Source organism: Tursiops truncatus, chromosome 2, assembly GCF_011762595.2.
Source record: "Tursiops truncatus isolate mTurTru1 chromosome 2, mTurTru1.mat.Y, whole genome shotgun sequence".
NCBI classification, from domain to species: Eukaryota; Metazoa; Chordata; class Mammalia; order Artiodactyla; family Delphinidae; genus Tursiops; species Tursiops truncatus.
The window spans coordinates 132,002,063-132,018,431 of record NC_047035.1 but is presented as its reverse complement, the minus strand read 5'-3'; positions in this window follow the sequence as shown (position 1 = coordinate 132,018,431).

Genomic DNA, 16,369 nt, shown 5'->3' with positions numbered 1-16,369 from the left:
CCTTGGGCCTTTCTACACTTCTGTATCCCTTCCTCTTCACCTGCACTAGGTCATTCATAAAAATTAACATTTACAATTCCCAAAGTTAAAAGCCTGCTTATCTTGAGAAGGTGCCTTCCAAGGACCCCTTTGGAAGTGCCCCTGGACATGGGGCCCAGACTCAGGAGGGAAAGAGCCCCAGACAGGACAGTAGAAAACCTGAACACCATGGCATAGCAAAAGTCAGTCGCCTCTCCTTTTGACCTTCCCCGCCTGGATGAAACAAACCTCCTGTCTTCCCACCTCCTTGCTTTCAAATGGGTCCCTCTCTACCCTCTCACCTGAAGGTCACCTGAAAGCCCCTTGGCTAGAATCCTGTAGTTCTTCAGTCTTTTGAGATGAACATGTAGCTGAGAAAATGTCTTTCTTGGGATATGACCTTTGCTCCGTCCTGCTGTAGCAACACTCTCACCAACCAGCTGATGTTTCTTTCTCCCTAAGGTTCTCAAAATCACCAATACAATAACACTCACACAGAGAACACCATTCAGAAACTGTAGGCGGTGGCTGGGTGGTCACCAAAGTTCCCAGTGACTCTCTGACATAATCAGCAGCGTGGCACGGTCCATGGGTTTCTGACCAAACAGAGGAATCATGGCAGTGGCCAATGGCTCACTGTCCAACCCAGGGAGGCTGGCCTTCTCCCCAGAGGAGGGCCATTCCTGGATTCATTCATTTCTAGCACTTATCTTGTTTCACTGTGCATGTGAAGGAAGATGTTTTGCAAACCAGCAGAAGAGTTTTGATCTTGACCCCACATACTCCTTTGCAGGCGAAGGATTGCAGGGCAGCCTGGCAGGCCTTTCCTCGGATGCTTCTCATCTTTGGCATGTCCTTCAATTCACCAGACACTTGATGATGATCTACCAGATGGAAGTCACACTCTGAGCACCCAGGGAAAAGCACGTCTGCCTTTCTGCTTCTGAAACTAAATAGGGGCTTGGCAAAGATTAACACTAACCGTGACCTTCGCCCAGGAAGGGTCCCAGAAGGGTTGGTGTTTACTGAACACTGAAGTATGTACCAGTGCTCCCACACTAACATTTTCATCAGCCTTTCAGCTTTACAAAAACCTGGAATCTCCCCTACATCATGCAAACCTCAGCTCAGCCATCTCCTGTCCAGAGAATCAACTTTGTCTCTCTTGGACAACCTCACCTGCTCACACTGCTATTCATGACTCCAAGGTCATTTCTCCTCAACATGACATTCAGCCACTGCCCCTCCCTATATTACAACCATGTTCTACAGGGGAAGCAAATTTAATGAATAGAAAAAGTGAGAGAAATTTATCAGTCAGTTCTTTCCTCATAGACTTTTTGTCTGCCCATCTGTCTGGGGTTAACAGAATTCTCTCACGTCATTTCCTCTCTTTCCCACCCCAGCTCTGTGTGGTCAGCTGGACAGGTAGGATTATCCTCATTTTACAAATGTAGAAATCAGTGCTCACAGAGGTGCCTAAGATCACCTAATTGGGACAGGAAATCATTTTCTTCCCAGAAGGTTCTCGCCACCTCCCAAACTGCCACACCCCAGTTTTTGGGTGGCCAATAACTGGCTTCATTGTCACCCTATCAGAGAAGATTTCCATGACCTAAAGTTAGGTAACCTTCATCTTATTTATTCCCATTAAGTTTTTCTTTTCCCCTTCACAATGTTAATCATATTTTGTAATTATTAAAAAAATTTTTTTTGCCTGTCTCCCAACTGTCATCAGCTCTGTTAATGCAGGTACCATCTCTCTCTTGATGGCCAAAGAAGTCTCAGCCCCCAGCACTGGTCCCAGCATATGGAAGACTCAAATATGTAATTGCGGTCCTCTGACTCCTAAGTCTGTATCCATCCCACTCTAATAAGCATTCTTGGAAAAAAAAATATTCTCCATACTAATCCTCACATGTAAGCCTGAAACCAAATCTTATCAAGACTATTCAATCATGAACTTGCAACACCTACTTTTTGAGCAGCATGGAGTCACAGGTTGAGTCTCCTGTTCCCCCCTAGAAATCTATTTCTTTGCCCCCACATATGTCTTGCCTTGAGGGCATGAGGAAGCCACACCCCAAAGGGGGTCTGAAAGTGTTCTTTCTACCCCATTCTTCCCCCTCCCTCACTGTTCCCACCTCCTTCTGAGGCCATGGCCTCAAGCCAGCAACTTAACAGGACTTCCCTGCCTCCACGTGGTGGGGCTTCAGTTGTGGAATGTCTAGAATTCCAGGCACAAAATGGCGGCTGGACCCAATGGTCTGAGTGGGGGCCTGCATGCCCGAGACATGGCATGCTGGCCCAGGGATTGGTGGAGGGGATCTGATGGGCTGCCTCTATTTGCTGAGGTTGTCTTGACTTGTGACCAGCTTTGACCCTTCCCAGCCTCTCGAGCGGCCTGTCTCTCTATGACCCCTTTTCTCTGGACCCCATGAATGTCCTGAGGAGCTCTAAAAAGGCAGAGGGGTGAGGCAGGGGGAGGGACAGAGAGCCTGTGTGGGCTTCAGAGATTTTTCTCGGAACCTGCATACATTTGAAATCAGAGTCCTGTGACCCTGACCTGTTTCCTTCAGGGATCTCGGGACCTCAAAAAGAGGATATTCTATCTTCTCCTCCCCTCTGACTCTTCTCTTACCTTTTATAGTGACAAACTGCTTCTGTTTCTTGCTTCTCTAAGAAACATGCCTATGCCAGGAAAAGAAAAGACCTTCTGCCTATCTTAAGACCCAACAGACCATGGAAGCTGGTACTTCTTAGAGGCTGGTGGTCAAAGCTAGCCTTGTTCTCCCTCCAGACCACCCTCCCCAAATTAAGTTTCTTAATCCCGACAACCTCCCCAAAGAGACTCCCCATCTCCTGTCCCTTGGCCTCCTTGTTTCCTTTCTTATAATGTCCCTGACTCACAGCACATGGACCTGTAGATAGAGAAAATGCTGCCACCCAACCTCGAACTTCCATCAGCTTCTTCATTCCTCTCACTGTGCCACCAGATCTAATGGAGCTTGCCAGAGCCTTTCTTGGTCCTCCTGCTCTGTACTTGAAGAGTGCCTCCCTGCCTTTCCCAGAGGACATGAGCAGTGTTTTCCCACTCTTCTTCCTACATCTCACATTCAGGATGATGGAGATGTGTTTGTGATGAAATCATCTTCCAAGGTGAATGGTTGTGGACAGCAGCAAAGATACTCTTTCCTGGGGTCCCCTCCTTCTCTGGCCATTCCTCCTCAGCCTCCTTTGAGAGATCCTTTTGCATTCCCCTAAGACCCCCGTACTTTCTAGTCTTTCACCTTGGCAAGCTCCCCAATGCCCATGGAGGTATTACCTATAAGCAGATATTCACCAATTTCTATCTACATGTCAGATCTCTCGCACAAATTCCATACCTGAATGTCCTGTCCTTTCAAAGTCACCTCAACTCAGCATGCCCCAGACCTCACTCACAATCATCTCCCTCAGATGAGCTCTCCTCCTATATTTGCTTACTGTGAGTGATCACCATTCACCAGCCCATGTGCAATCCACACCCATGGCCTGCCACTTTCCACCGTTGGTAACATTTCCAACCTTTGCTCCCCAAGCCCCTCCAATCCCAGCTACCAGCCTTGCCCAATGGGCCTCATGACTGACCTCCACTCCTGCCTTCTTCTAACTTGTGTTCCACACAACTAGTGCCTTCTTTGAAAAAAAAAAAAACAAATGTGATCATTTCTCTCCTCTGCTTAAAATCCTTCAACGGTACTTCAAGGCTTCTATGATCAAAACTAAAATTCTAAACCTGGTCTACCAGTTCTCATTAGCATTTAGGCGTCCTTTCCCAGCCTCTGCTCACACCATTAGCTCACACAGCTCCCTCCAGCCAGGTGCCCCACACATCCTGTTCCCATCACACAGGTGGCCCCTTAGACTGGGAGCTCTCTCAAGTCAAAGTCCATTTCTGTTTGCCTGACACTTTGTGTATCCCCAGTACCTAGCTAATGCCTGGCACATAGGTATTCAATAGATATTAAATGAATAAATGGGTGAAGGAATGAACGAATGCATGAGGAAAGAACAAATTGTGACTTGTTCCAGGAGTACAACAAATGGCCAGAAGAAGCCCTGCGGCCCAAAGCCAGCTCTGCTTGGGTGGGCCTCTAGCTCCCAGGAGCAAAACATAAGGGCTTTATTAAAGACAAATCAAATCAGAGATGGAGCCCCAACTTTCCCACTCGAGACAGAAGCCCAGAAGAGAGCAGCGGTGAGGAGAGAAGGCACAAGTTCATATTTCTTAGAGCTGAACGCATTTGTGACCCCAGGGGAAGCTACTGTAAGCAACACCTTTCCACTGTCTCTTTGAGCCCAAGGCTAGCCTGCCCTCCTCCTCCACGGCCTGGCCATCCTGAGAGTGAAGAAGCAGGAGTGATTAGTTGGAATCTTGGGGCAGGAGCTACTTTGGGGCAGTACAACAAGTGGCAGCCGCAGCTGGGATCAGAGTTGCCTGCGGGGCTGGGCCACGTGAGGTGGCAGGAAGTCCTTTGGCTCCCACCTTCCCTCCGCTGGGCCCGTCAATGAACCCACAAGAGGGTTCTTCTCAGCAGGTAGGGAGAGTCCAGTAAGGTTGTAAAACTCCCACAGAGGGACCAGGCAGGTGGCCCTGAGTGCCTGGGAAACTTGAGTAAGCCTTTGGTTAGGAAATCCAATCGCCGTGCGTTGCTGTGTGGCGACCGCTTGCTAAAGACCCAGCCTTCTCAGCGGGTGAGAGCCTGCGTCCTGAGCCCGAGGTCTCATCCACCCAGCTGCAGAACCAGGGCACCAACCCCTTAGAATTTTAAGGAAAGAACAGTCTGATGGCAGTTGAAGGCAACAGTTGAAGCAAAGGCTCAGGGCAGGGCAGGATTCACAGACCAGAGAAGGGCATAGACACCCCAGACAGGATTTCAGAGAGGGGAAGGCCCCTACGGGCCCTGCAGACAGGAGAGCAGGGATGCAGACAGAGGGGCCTACGAGGATCAGAGAAGAGCTGAAGGGCAAGGGCACCTGAAGGGGTGAGGACCCAAAATGGCCAGTGGGCCAGAAGTCAAATTGACCTCTCTGGGATCTGCTGGGAGCCTGCCCTGGAGAAAAGGCTCCCAAACTCTTCACTCAATGGGCAGCAGTCATGGCTGCCTCTGTCTCAGAGCTGGTGTTTTGCAAAGGGTGTTCACTGTGAATCAGGACAAAATCAAGTCCAGGTGCATCCTCTAGCATCAAGTGTCAAATACTAAACCCATTCATTCATTCATTCATTCAACAAATACTTATTGAGCACCTATTATGTGCTGGACATTAGGAATGTAATCGGGAAGAGAAGGATGGCGACGACAAGTAACTCTAAAATACTTCTCTGTGATGATAGGTGCTTTAAACGAGCCCAGCAGGGCACTGTGCGTGCTTAAATCCCGATCCAGGTGTAGGGCTTCTCTGAGTATGATGGAGCTGAAAAATGAAAGATGAGTGAGAATTACCCAATGGGTAGGACGATGGTGTTTTAGGTAGAAGGAACTGCAGAAGCAGTGCTTAAGTGCAGAAAAAAACTTGGCAGATTTAAGATGCCAACAGTGGGCCAGGGGTCAGGAGCTCAGACAGACCTGGAAGAATTGAGGCTGGAGAGGAAGGCATGCATCGAATCACACATGCTCTTGGAGGTCATGGCCAATGTTTATTTTTGGAGTTCGTGTTGAATTGTTCTGGTCTGTATGCTGAAGGCAAAAGCACAGGCAGCCAATGGCAAGACCACAACAATGGCCAAATGCAGAAGGTTAGGACGTGTCCGATGTGCACATCGTAAGCAAAGATGAGTATATATGTATTCATAGGTGATACCAAGCCACGGGGGGGGTCAGGCACCAAATCCATCACTACCAAAGAGTCCCTGTTCTTTCTCTTGGCTCGACATCAATTACGGAGAAGAAAACGTCAGGCATCTCAGGCACAGAAACTTACTAAAGGTTAAGTCATGGTTTCACTGATGACAGAGGGACCTTGGCACAGTTTTGTTGTGTTTATGTATATATATGTGCATAATTCTCCAAACCATATCTATATGTTGAGGTAGAAGACGTAGATTGCTATCCCATTTCGCAATGGAAAACTAAGGCCTAGGACGATTAAATGGCTTCCCAAAAGTCACAAAGGGAGAAGGAGACAGAATGCAGACCAGAAACTACCTTCTAGCTCATCTCTCAGCATGCTTTCTCTAAATAACATAGGCTCAGCAAGGCTTGGAACTGATATATGAGAAGAAAGTAAAATAAGATAAATTTACCCCCCAAAATGCATTCCTATAAGCTTGTGAAACAGCTGGATAATATATTGAGTTCTACTCTATAAGTTTGCAAATAAAGATGTTAAATACTAGATAATTTACTCATCTCCAAACCGAAGGGATTTGCTTAAAGCAAAGAAATTCTCAAAATCATAAAAAGAAGCAGGAGTAATTGGAGAGGTAACGAAGTCAATGATGATGATGGAAACTCATCCAAATACTCTTGGGTTATGTAATTCTAATTAATACTCCTACTTGGCTGTTCAGAACTTGAGAAACTCCTGGTGAGATTCATCTGGAAGACAAACATGTCTCACCTAGTACAGAATGGACTCCCTGATAGCAAAACAGGCAACAGGAAAACCATATTGAAATGGATTAAAGATGGAGGGAATTACCAATGGTTTGGAAAAGAGAATCTGAGAAATGCAAACACGACAGCTTGTGGATGAGAATGCAAGTGCTCGATAGGACACCTGCCCCTGCTTGTCCTGCTTGCTTCTACTTACCAGTTGGCTCTGACATCCTAAAAATACTTCCTACCCTATAATCCCCCGAGCGTCTCAGGATAAACTCTCCAGTGGCTCCCCTGCCCTAGCCCCACACAGCCCAAGGTCATACACATCATAGTAAGCTTCTGACAGCCTCACCTCATTGACCCCTAAATCTAACCCATGGAACCTCGTCCTTCTTCCTCTAAGCATCCGGCTCATGTTCCCCAGCTTACACATACCAGAAGCTGCCACATCCTAAGGCAACAGACTCCTTGGGATATCATGTGTCCATTCACAGCTGAACTCCGAGGTCCCCTAAAGCAACCAGGGCATAGCCCTTCCCAGCCCGGGCCCTGGGCAAGCATTCACGGACTGGGCTCTCAGTCCTAGAAATTGTGAGCAAGAGAGCACAGAGGTTGAAAAGACTTAGCTCTTCTCATGAGGAGACAGTGGCTCTCTGTTCCTCTGTCCCTCCTCCTTTCCGGACTGGGATTGGCCTCACTCTATGTTACCCCAAAATGAGCTGGACTCAGCTGTGATGCTCAAGGAAATGAAGCGTGTCCCCCAGCCTTCTTTTAAGGAATACAGAATCTCAGCTGATCAGAGAGGTCCCTCTGCACTGGCCACGTCCCCCTGGGGAGGCTGCAGGAGGCCGGCTGCTGCACTGCCTTTTGGGGCGTCTCCGCTCCCAGCAAAGTCTCCTGGAGGCCAGGCTGGGCGTGGGCAGGGCTCAGCCACATCTCTCCCCATGGCTGTCTTCCCTGAGCCTCCCTATTCTCCTTCCCTCTCTCCACATCGTTTATAAGACTGTGGGGTGAACTGCGTCTGAGCCCAGGTTGCCCGCAGCTCTGGTGGGAGGGGAACGAACAGGGAGAAGTGGACGCGAGGGGAAGGAAGGGCAGGTCAGGTCCTGCTCCTGGAGGCTGGGTGGGGGGGATGGGCGCTGTCCCCTCCCCAGCATCCCCAGGACAACAGTCAGTTGGCACCACAGCCTAGGCACGCCTGGGCACCAGCCTCTGCCCACTGTCCCCCCGCCAGGTGGAGGACCGGATCTTTCAGATATCAACCCCGTTTCCCCCCATAAAATCCTTTTCATAACAGAGACCATCCCTGACCTCAGAATCCAGCGGAGGGCATGTTGTCTCCCATGCCCCGAACGGCCAGAGTTTTCTCTCTCAGGGATCCTTTGAGCCTCCTTCCTCCAGTGGAGGACTCCGCAGAAACCTTCCTCTGAAGCTGCATGTTCCATTCCTCACTCCTTTTTCTTACTCATTTTTCAGTGAATCTCTCCCCTTCCTTCCCTCCCATCTTCTCCACTTTTCTCTGCTTTCTTCTTTCATAAGATGTGAAGTAAGAAGGCTAACATCGGCCCTGCTCATCACTCCGATACTCTTATTTTCCTTGGCATAGATCCACACCCCACCCAGGCCCCACTGCCCCAAGAAACACTCAGCCTTGGGCAGGGGACCATTCCCAAGGGCATCGTGACATTTCCCGCCAGGGCCAGAGCCCCAGACCAACCATTCTTTCTAGAAGGCTGCAGGTCCTTGCTCTTGACATTCTCCCTTCTCAGTCATCTTTCAAAATCCATTTATGTGTTTGCAACCCAGGACACAACAGGAATTTTAGTAATCAGTTGGGGTCTCTCGTACAGTTTCTCTTATATATCTAAATGATACATTCTTCTAAATGTCAAGTTGAAATAAATCCTCTAGTCACTCCAGAAAAAAAAAAAAATCTCCTTAATTCCTCACACTTTCATCCACAAACACTGATTAAGCATCACACTCACTTTTGAGAATTTACAGAAGGGCCTTTTGAGAATTCAAATTGCTCATCGCTCCAGTAGAGAAACTCTGGAACTAGGAGCAAGGATGGGGGCTGTACTCACATTTTAAGTCTTAAACCTTAACTGGGCTTAGTTTAGCAAATCAAGTGCTTGTTTCCTGAGTATGTGGTATGGACTAAGTACCATTTTATATTATAGAAAGTATGAGGACTTTAACTTGGAAGTGTATGAGGGGGGCAGTGGATAAAGAATCATATCTATAAAACTGAATCCATAAATATTTTCGCCTGCCATCCGGAATGCTCTGGCAGAAGGCAGGGGTGGGGGGGCGTACTGTGGCCTTTCCTGTACTTGTTTCTGTGTTTTCATCTCATGGTTTATCAGTGCTCTCGTTTTTGCCTTGAGGGTAATGGGAATAGAGAGGCGCTCTTCAGTCCATGAATATTTCAGGCCCATGTCTCCCAGAGCTGATCCACTGGCATGATTTGTCGTAATACGGACATAGTGGCTTCTCCAAGAAAGCGGAGTCGGGCTTCCCTGGTGGCGCAGTGGTTGAGGGTCCGCCTGCCGATGCAGGGGACGTGGGTTCGTGCCCCGGTCTGGGAGGATCCCGCATGCCGCGGAGCGGCTGGGCCTGTGAGCCATGGCCGCTGAGCCTGCGCGTCTGGAGCCTGTGCTCCGCAACGGGAGAGGTCACAGCAGCGAGAGGCCCGCGTAAGGCAAAAAGAAAAAAAGAAAGTGGAGTCTCTGCTGGCCTCCACTTTTCCCAAGAAGCCAGCCCTTCCTCTTCCTGACTGGTTCTGGCTCTGGCCACCCAACTCTGGGATGGCATCCAGGTCCAAGGACCCTGGGACCCAAGTCATTGACAGAGGTGCTGTTTAGTAATTGAAGGTGGGGCAGCAATGGACAGGGGAAGGTAGAGGCAGAATGAAGTGACTTCAGGAGAAGTCCCAACCCCCAATGCTGCTGCACCCCCATCCTTATGTCTCTGTTCATGACCTGCTCTTTCCAAAGCAAAATATCATAAGAGTGGGACTTTATGTGTCTTTGCCTATGAACTTGACTTTGATGGATCTCTGTGGTCTAATGCTAGAGGTCTCACCTGCAGCATCTCGTCATAAAACACCCACTACCTAGAGCCTTCCTTCTGCCTACTTAAAGGGAGGGCTCTACAGAAGTGTTTCCTATCAAATGGTAAGAAGTCCTCAAAGCAAGCAGCAGAAGCTGTGGTAATTGTAGCAGACAATCAGAGCTCAGCTCAAGGTCTGAGCCCTAGGAAAAAAGGTCAGCCTTCGGATTCGGGGTCCTCTTGAGCCAGGCACATGTGGCAGCCTTTCTAGAAGAGAACTCATGCTGCTTTCCCCCAGAGCGCTCTACCAGACAGGACTCTCAGGATTGTTTTTACATCCAGATGGGCCAAAGGAAGGAATTCACTCAAGCCCTCAGGGCCTGACGATGAGGGCTCAAAGATCCCATGTCTCTCTTCTTGCTCTGAAGGAAAGAAGGTGATGAAACCGTAGGTGTAAACAAAAGAGCTTGAAAAAGGAGGAACTCTCCAGCCTGGATCTTTCTCTGTACGGCATGTAGGGCTTAGGGTACAAAAACACTCTGCGCTGTGTGGGAAGTTAGGGATCTTTGCCAGAGTACCTGAGGAAAAAGAAAAAGAAAATCACAAACTCTGGGTCCCTTTTCCTCTAATGTAAATTACAGGGTAGGGGGTCTTGATCATCTCCAGTGAGAGCCCTTCCACCACCTCATCCAAATGGGGACTCAGCCTGGCTTCCTCCTCCCCACATGGTGGTTCTCAGAGACACCGTGGTGGCGGAGCATGGCATCTCCGTGCCCCATGGTCAAGGCCAAAGGCTGCTCTTCCCTTTAAAGCTGTAGATTCAAAAACGTGTATGCTCTGAAGCAAGAAACCGGAGCTTCAAACCCAAACCCTGTGGGGTTTTTATTCCACCACCATTTATTGAGTACTCATCAGGGGCCCGGGGCAGGGATAGGGGAAGTGGATCTGACCGTGGTCCCTGGCCTCAAGTAACTCACAGTCTGATGGTGAACGAATGGAGGCAGGAGCAGGATCATGTACGGAAAATCTCTCCATCTCACGGGGGCTGACTCAACCCAGTTAGCAGCAACCCCCTCTGAATTAGCAGGTACCCAAGAGGAGCCGTAATCCCGGAGGGCAGGGAGGGAGGTTAAGGAATGAACATCCCTTTCCCAAATCTCTGCTATTTGCTATGAGCTATGTAAAGGTGTCTGCTCAAGGCTTAAGGCTTGGACTGATCAGAATATTTCAGAGATAGACAAGTTAGATTTAATAGTGAGAGACATTTGAGGACTCAATCCCCTTTTGCCTTCTCTAAGGTACAGAACAGTGTACAATCAGCAGCTCTCTCTTTGCAGCGAGGAGAGGAACAAAGGAAGTTTGAGCAATGCAGGCTTTGTTGCAACCAGCTCATTAAAGCACCATTCCAACTTACTGCAGCCTTTTGCAACGGGGACAAGAGTGTTTATGCAGAAAATTATAAGGACTGTAACCCTAGCTCTGAAAAGGGTTTAGGAAGCAAATTCACATGATACTAGGGAATGTCAGCATCTTAAAAATTCAAGCAAAGGCTTTCATTGCTTCATTTGGATTAAAACCGTGAGATGCCAGTTGCAAATGATTCTGACACACGAGCGTGATGGTTTCTGCCCAGCATGCAAGGACGCCTGTCAGGCTAGGAATCACAGACCTCAAGAGTTTTCAATGTGTTTCCTGTTTTGTTGTGTTTTTTTTAATTCGGATGGAGGCATCCAGCGAAGGTGTTACAGGTTGGAAGTTTACGTCAGAATCCTGAAGATAGAGCCAGAAAGTTCAAAGACCTGCCCCCCACCTCCTCCCGGCTCCCACGCTGCATATGGTCCCTTTCTCAGTTCCACTTTTCCAACAGTACCTTAAGGGTTTCCCTCTAGTCTGCTCCATCCAAGCCTCCAGGAAACTCAAGGGCTCTGACCTCCTCACTGGGACAGAGATGTTGGTCACCAGTCCTCCCCTGGGATATTTTCCGCTTAGAACTTTTTCCCATTCACTGTCCTGGCTGTCTCGGCAATCTTTCCCAGGGTCTTCCTCCCTCCCCCCTCCCCCTCAGTCTGATTTCCCGACTACCAGAGGCGTGGTGTGCCTCTAGTACTAGCTTGGTCTCTCATCTCTGCCCCCGGCACAGCCTGGGCTCCTGGGGGGGGGGGGGGGGGGCGGTTCTCCTCTCCTCCCCCCACCCCTCTCAGTACACAACAGTCAGACAAGGCTGCTGTCTCGGAGTGAAGCGTGGGCTGTCGCCCCTGAGCATGGGGTGGAGCCTCCAGTGTTGATCTCCTCTAAAGTGTAAGGAGCCTGCGTCTGGAAGCCATCTCCCTCCCTATCTTCATTTCCAAATGATACAAAACAGTCCCTAGAGGCTGCTTTTTTGCCCAGCTTCCTGGCTCTGCCAGCAGGCCCTGTCCTGGCTGCCCTGGCTGCCTGGCCAGACCCCAGCCTGGCCTCTCCCTGCTCAGCAACAATAAACTTTGGGAAAGCATCTCTCTGGCCATCCAAGTGGAAGACCTCCTGCCGGCCACCCTGCACAAGGGTCTTGCACACACTGTGCCTCATTTTTCTAGAATGATGGGGAAAATAAGAAGGTCCCCTCTGAGACACGATTGCCTCCTCGTGCCTACATGGAATAGTCAGGCCAAGTAACTATGTGCTGATGACGCTTTTCTGATGATACTGGGTCTCCGTATGGGGAGGTCTCCAGAATGCGGAGTGGCCAGCCCTGCCCTGCGCTGGGGCATACAGAGCATTCAGTGTGCTGGGAAGAATCACCAGGCAAAGGCACTCCGTGCCTTTGTTAGGGTTTAGCTCAGTAATGTAAAAAGAAAACAAAGCCAGCCACTGGTGAAAGAGGGCTTCCTTTTATGCAGAAAGGAGGCTATCACAGAACAGAGAACAGAAACTGGAAAAGCAGTCGCCGCAGCTCCATCTTCCCCACCCTGGGCTTGCAGGGCTTCTTAGGGGCTCCTCCTTTGCCCAGAATGTCAACTCCCTTCTGTGTGGCCAATCTGTGTTTACTCACGGCTACTCTTTCTGCCCTGGGTGCAGTCTCCGCAGCACACAGCAGTATTTGGCTACAGCTTCTGTATTCTTCAAATCAGATTATCCAGTGAGAGGCTCTGGGCACCTGTGGCCACCAGGCAGATTCCTGACGCCCCTGGGATCAAAAGTCCACTCCAGTCTGATCCGTCGGGACAGAACGGGTGATCTGAATCCAGTAACGTAGCCCAACTGGTGAAACCAGGAAGGGAGTTCAGAGATGGGAGTTCACCTGCATTGTGATGGAGGTGAAAGCAGCCTAGAGATTGCCGAGTGCCCTGCCCACTGAGGACCGCAGTGTGGAGGGGTGCCGGGAAGTCGCCGGTAGGGCGTCGAGAAAGGGGGAGCCAACAGGATGGAGCGCTGGTGAGAAATCAGAGTCTGAGGATGTAGGAAAGGCCTCAGAGATTTGGCCCACGGGAAGTCTCAGTGGTCTTTGATCATTGCAGGCAGAGGTAGCAAAGGGAGAAATAGTGTGGCCAGTCACCTGGGCGGAAGCCAGGTGAAGACAGGAAGGAAGGGGTGACTTGAGGTGACGTGTGAGAACTTTCTCGAGAAAGAGGGAAGTAGAAGGAAGATGGGAGGTGTAGGAGACCAGGCCCACTCAGTCCTCCCTCCTTCAGAGAGAGCAAAGTGCTCACAGGGGGAGGGGTGGGTTTTAGGTTTGAACCTCAGTTTTGCAGCTAATTAACCATAAGGCTGCACTCTGTGTCTCAGTTTCTTCTTCTGTAAGGCAAAAGCGTTCTGTCATTTACAGGGGTGGTATAAGAATCAGATATGTTCCTTGCTCGACCTACACAGAGTTTACGGTAAGGGCTCAAAGGGGCCTCTTAGTGGTCCAGAAGCTTCCCTTACAAGGAGAAGCTATTTGCTCCTCTGGGTACACATAACCCGCGCTGATTTTCTCTCAGACCCTACCTCCCTCTGCCCTGGGTTTTGGTTACTTAGGTGCTTTCCCACCTCCCCTCTTAGCTAGACCAGGCAGGAGAGCCCCACCCTGTGGACCATCCCACCCACCACCAGAGGTCCAGGGCCTGGCATACAGCAGGTGCTGGGTGCACTTAGTGACCTGCCCAGCCACAAAAAGTCATCTCGGTGGGAATTGCGGAAGCCGCCTTCCGAGCCCCGGTTTTGTCCTATCACTGGCCACATGCGAGCAAAGGACACCGTGTGAACGGGCCTCAGCGTCCTTGTCTGTAAAATGGGAGGCTTGGTCTTCGAGTCCTCTGGAGGCCTCCCTTGGAAAAGAAGCTGATTTTTGTTTTAAAGGAAAAGCAGATACATGATCTTCTGGATCTAATAAACAGAGAAGTACACGAAAGTTTCACCCACAGAAATGTCTATTTCAAAGGTGCCATTAGGTTACCAGAAGTGGTAAATTTGACCCCCAGCAGCTCCCTCTGAGCTCAGAGTAGCTCAATAGTTTAAAAAAAATAAAAAACAAAACAAAACAAAAAACTATCCTCTTGAAGCAGGAGATCTATATCAAGAGGGAAAAAAATTCAGAAATGAAACTGGCTCTTTCTTTCTTTCCACTCTCCACTCATTCCTTTCTTGGTGAGCCAAATCGCAGTCCCTGGTGTCGCCATCACACAAACCTCTGCGTGGGAAGGGACACTTGAAATTCTGTAGAGTCTCCGCCAACGCTGGAAACTGGGCTCGCAAACTTCAATCCAGCCAACTTCCGTGAACCCTCAGTCCATGTGCAATGACCCTCCAAGAGGCCTTGCCTGGACAAAGTGAACCTTTGCCTTCCTGGTCAGGCATGCTCTGGTCCTCAAGGCAGTCCTGAAATTCCATCCATGTGAGCTGGCATGTTTGCCTCCCCTCCTAGACTGTGAGTTCCTTGAGGGCAGGGATGGTGGGACTCCTCTCCCTCCAAAGAGCACACACGTTTTCAAACTGCTGGTCTGTAGATGACTAACAAATATTTGAGACATATTTTAATTGGGTAATTGACTTTGGGAATAGTAAGCAGTGGTACCACACACAGAACTAAAGGACTCAGACAAACAAGAAACTTGAAGGGTGAAGACCATTATTGATTTGGTGGAGGGTGGGGGAGGCGCTGAGTTTGATGTGCCAACTGAAAGTGTCCCAGCTGGTGGAAAGCACCTGGAGATACAGGGCTAGGGCCCAGGCAAGCAGTCAGGAATATGTTTGGGGAATCAGCTTACTGGCTAATAAGCATCATGGGCACGTATGAGATAAGCCTAGGAGAAAAGGGTGACCAGGGCACTGAGGCTGGAATTCTGGAGAAGTCCATCTCTTAGAGGACAAGGAGGTTGACACAGAAGAGCAGAGAAGCAGAGGGACAACCAGAAAGATCATGGGAGAAAAAAGAGGAGGGAGTTGCAAGAAGGAAAGGCTGGAAATTGAGTCGGGATCCTTAACAGAGTGGTTTTGTGAGAGACGAAGTGGGTGAGAGGAGAACAAAGGCAGAGGAAAGGAGGGCGGACCTGATGGTCAAGTTCTGCCTATAATAATGAAGTGTGTGGAAATAAACTGAGGAATGCAATAACACAAGGAGGAAAATAGAGGTAGCAAAGATATTTTAAACAAAAAACAAGCAAGGCAGCCTTAGCCAGCCCTCTTGCTGTGTTATTTTTCTTTCTATAGGGAACTATTTTCCACACTCTAATCAAGTTTCAACCAGGAGAGAAGAAGTTGAGTTTCTCCAAGTCTTCCTTAAACTCTTCGTTAGCACTTTCTCCTTCAAGTGTGTTACTTATCTCGTGGGAGAATGGCAAGAAGGACAAATTCCATTATGGAAAGTGTTCTCACAAGGACAGCTGGAACACAAATGCCCCCTTGGGCTCTGTGTCTGGTTGCACGGGACACAGGAAGCATAGAGTCTACATGAGGCTGAAATGGAAAGTTGCCTTCCTCAAATCGCAAGTGTAAACTATATACACAGAACAAAAGATAACTTCCCGGGCACTCAAGCCCTTCTTCCTCTCTATGCAGTCTGCTCAGAGGACTGGATAAGAGCAATGGAGTAACAAATCAGCAGCAAAGCACCTGTCTTCCAGGAGTTTGCAGTCTACCTATAACTCCACACAAATGCTCCAAGCGTTTCTTGAGTTCTGGAATCATCCAGATCTGAACTGGGGTGGGGGTGGTCCACTGGACCTGCCAATTGCTAGCCTTGAGTAAGGAACATAAAATCCCTGGGCCTGATTCTTGCCTATAAAACAGGAAAATTTTTCACGTTTTTTAATTAGGACTGGAATCGTGTTTAAAGCACTTGACACGGTGGCTGGTATATACAGGGGAGAGTTGCCTTAATTACTCTGGTTGCAATGTGGGGTTGGGAGTTCATACCAAATCTAGCCAGGTTGCTCAGAGAAAATGAAAACGGCTTCTTAGAGAAAGCAGAAATAAAAATTATCCTTCAAAGGTAAACAGCGTTTTCCCTAAACAAGATGCTGCTTGTGAAGTTCTGACTATTCATCCATCCATTCATTCAACAAACATTTTTTGGAGTGCCCAGAAGGTGCCAGGCACATTAGGACACATTAGGACATTAGTAACACAGCTAAGCAACCACGGATGTCCAATGAGATATTGAAAAATAAGCCAAGCTTCAAACCCAGGTAATTCCTATCTCCCTTTTCCTTACATGTATCAGAAATGCCATACAGAAATGAACCATGACGTGAATCTCT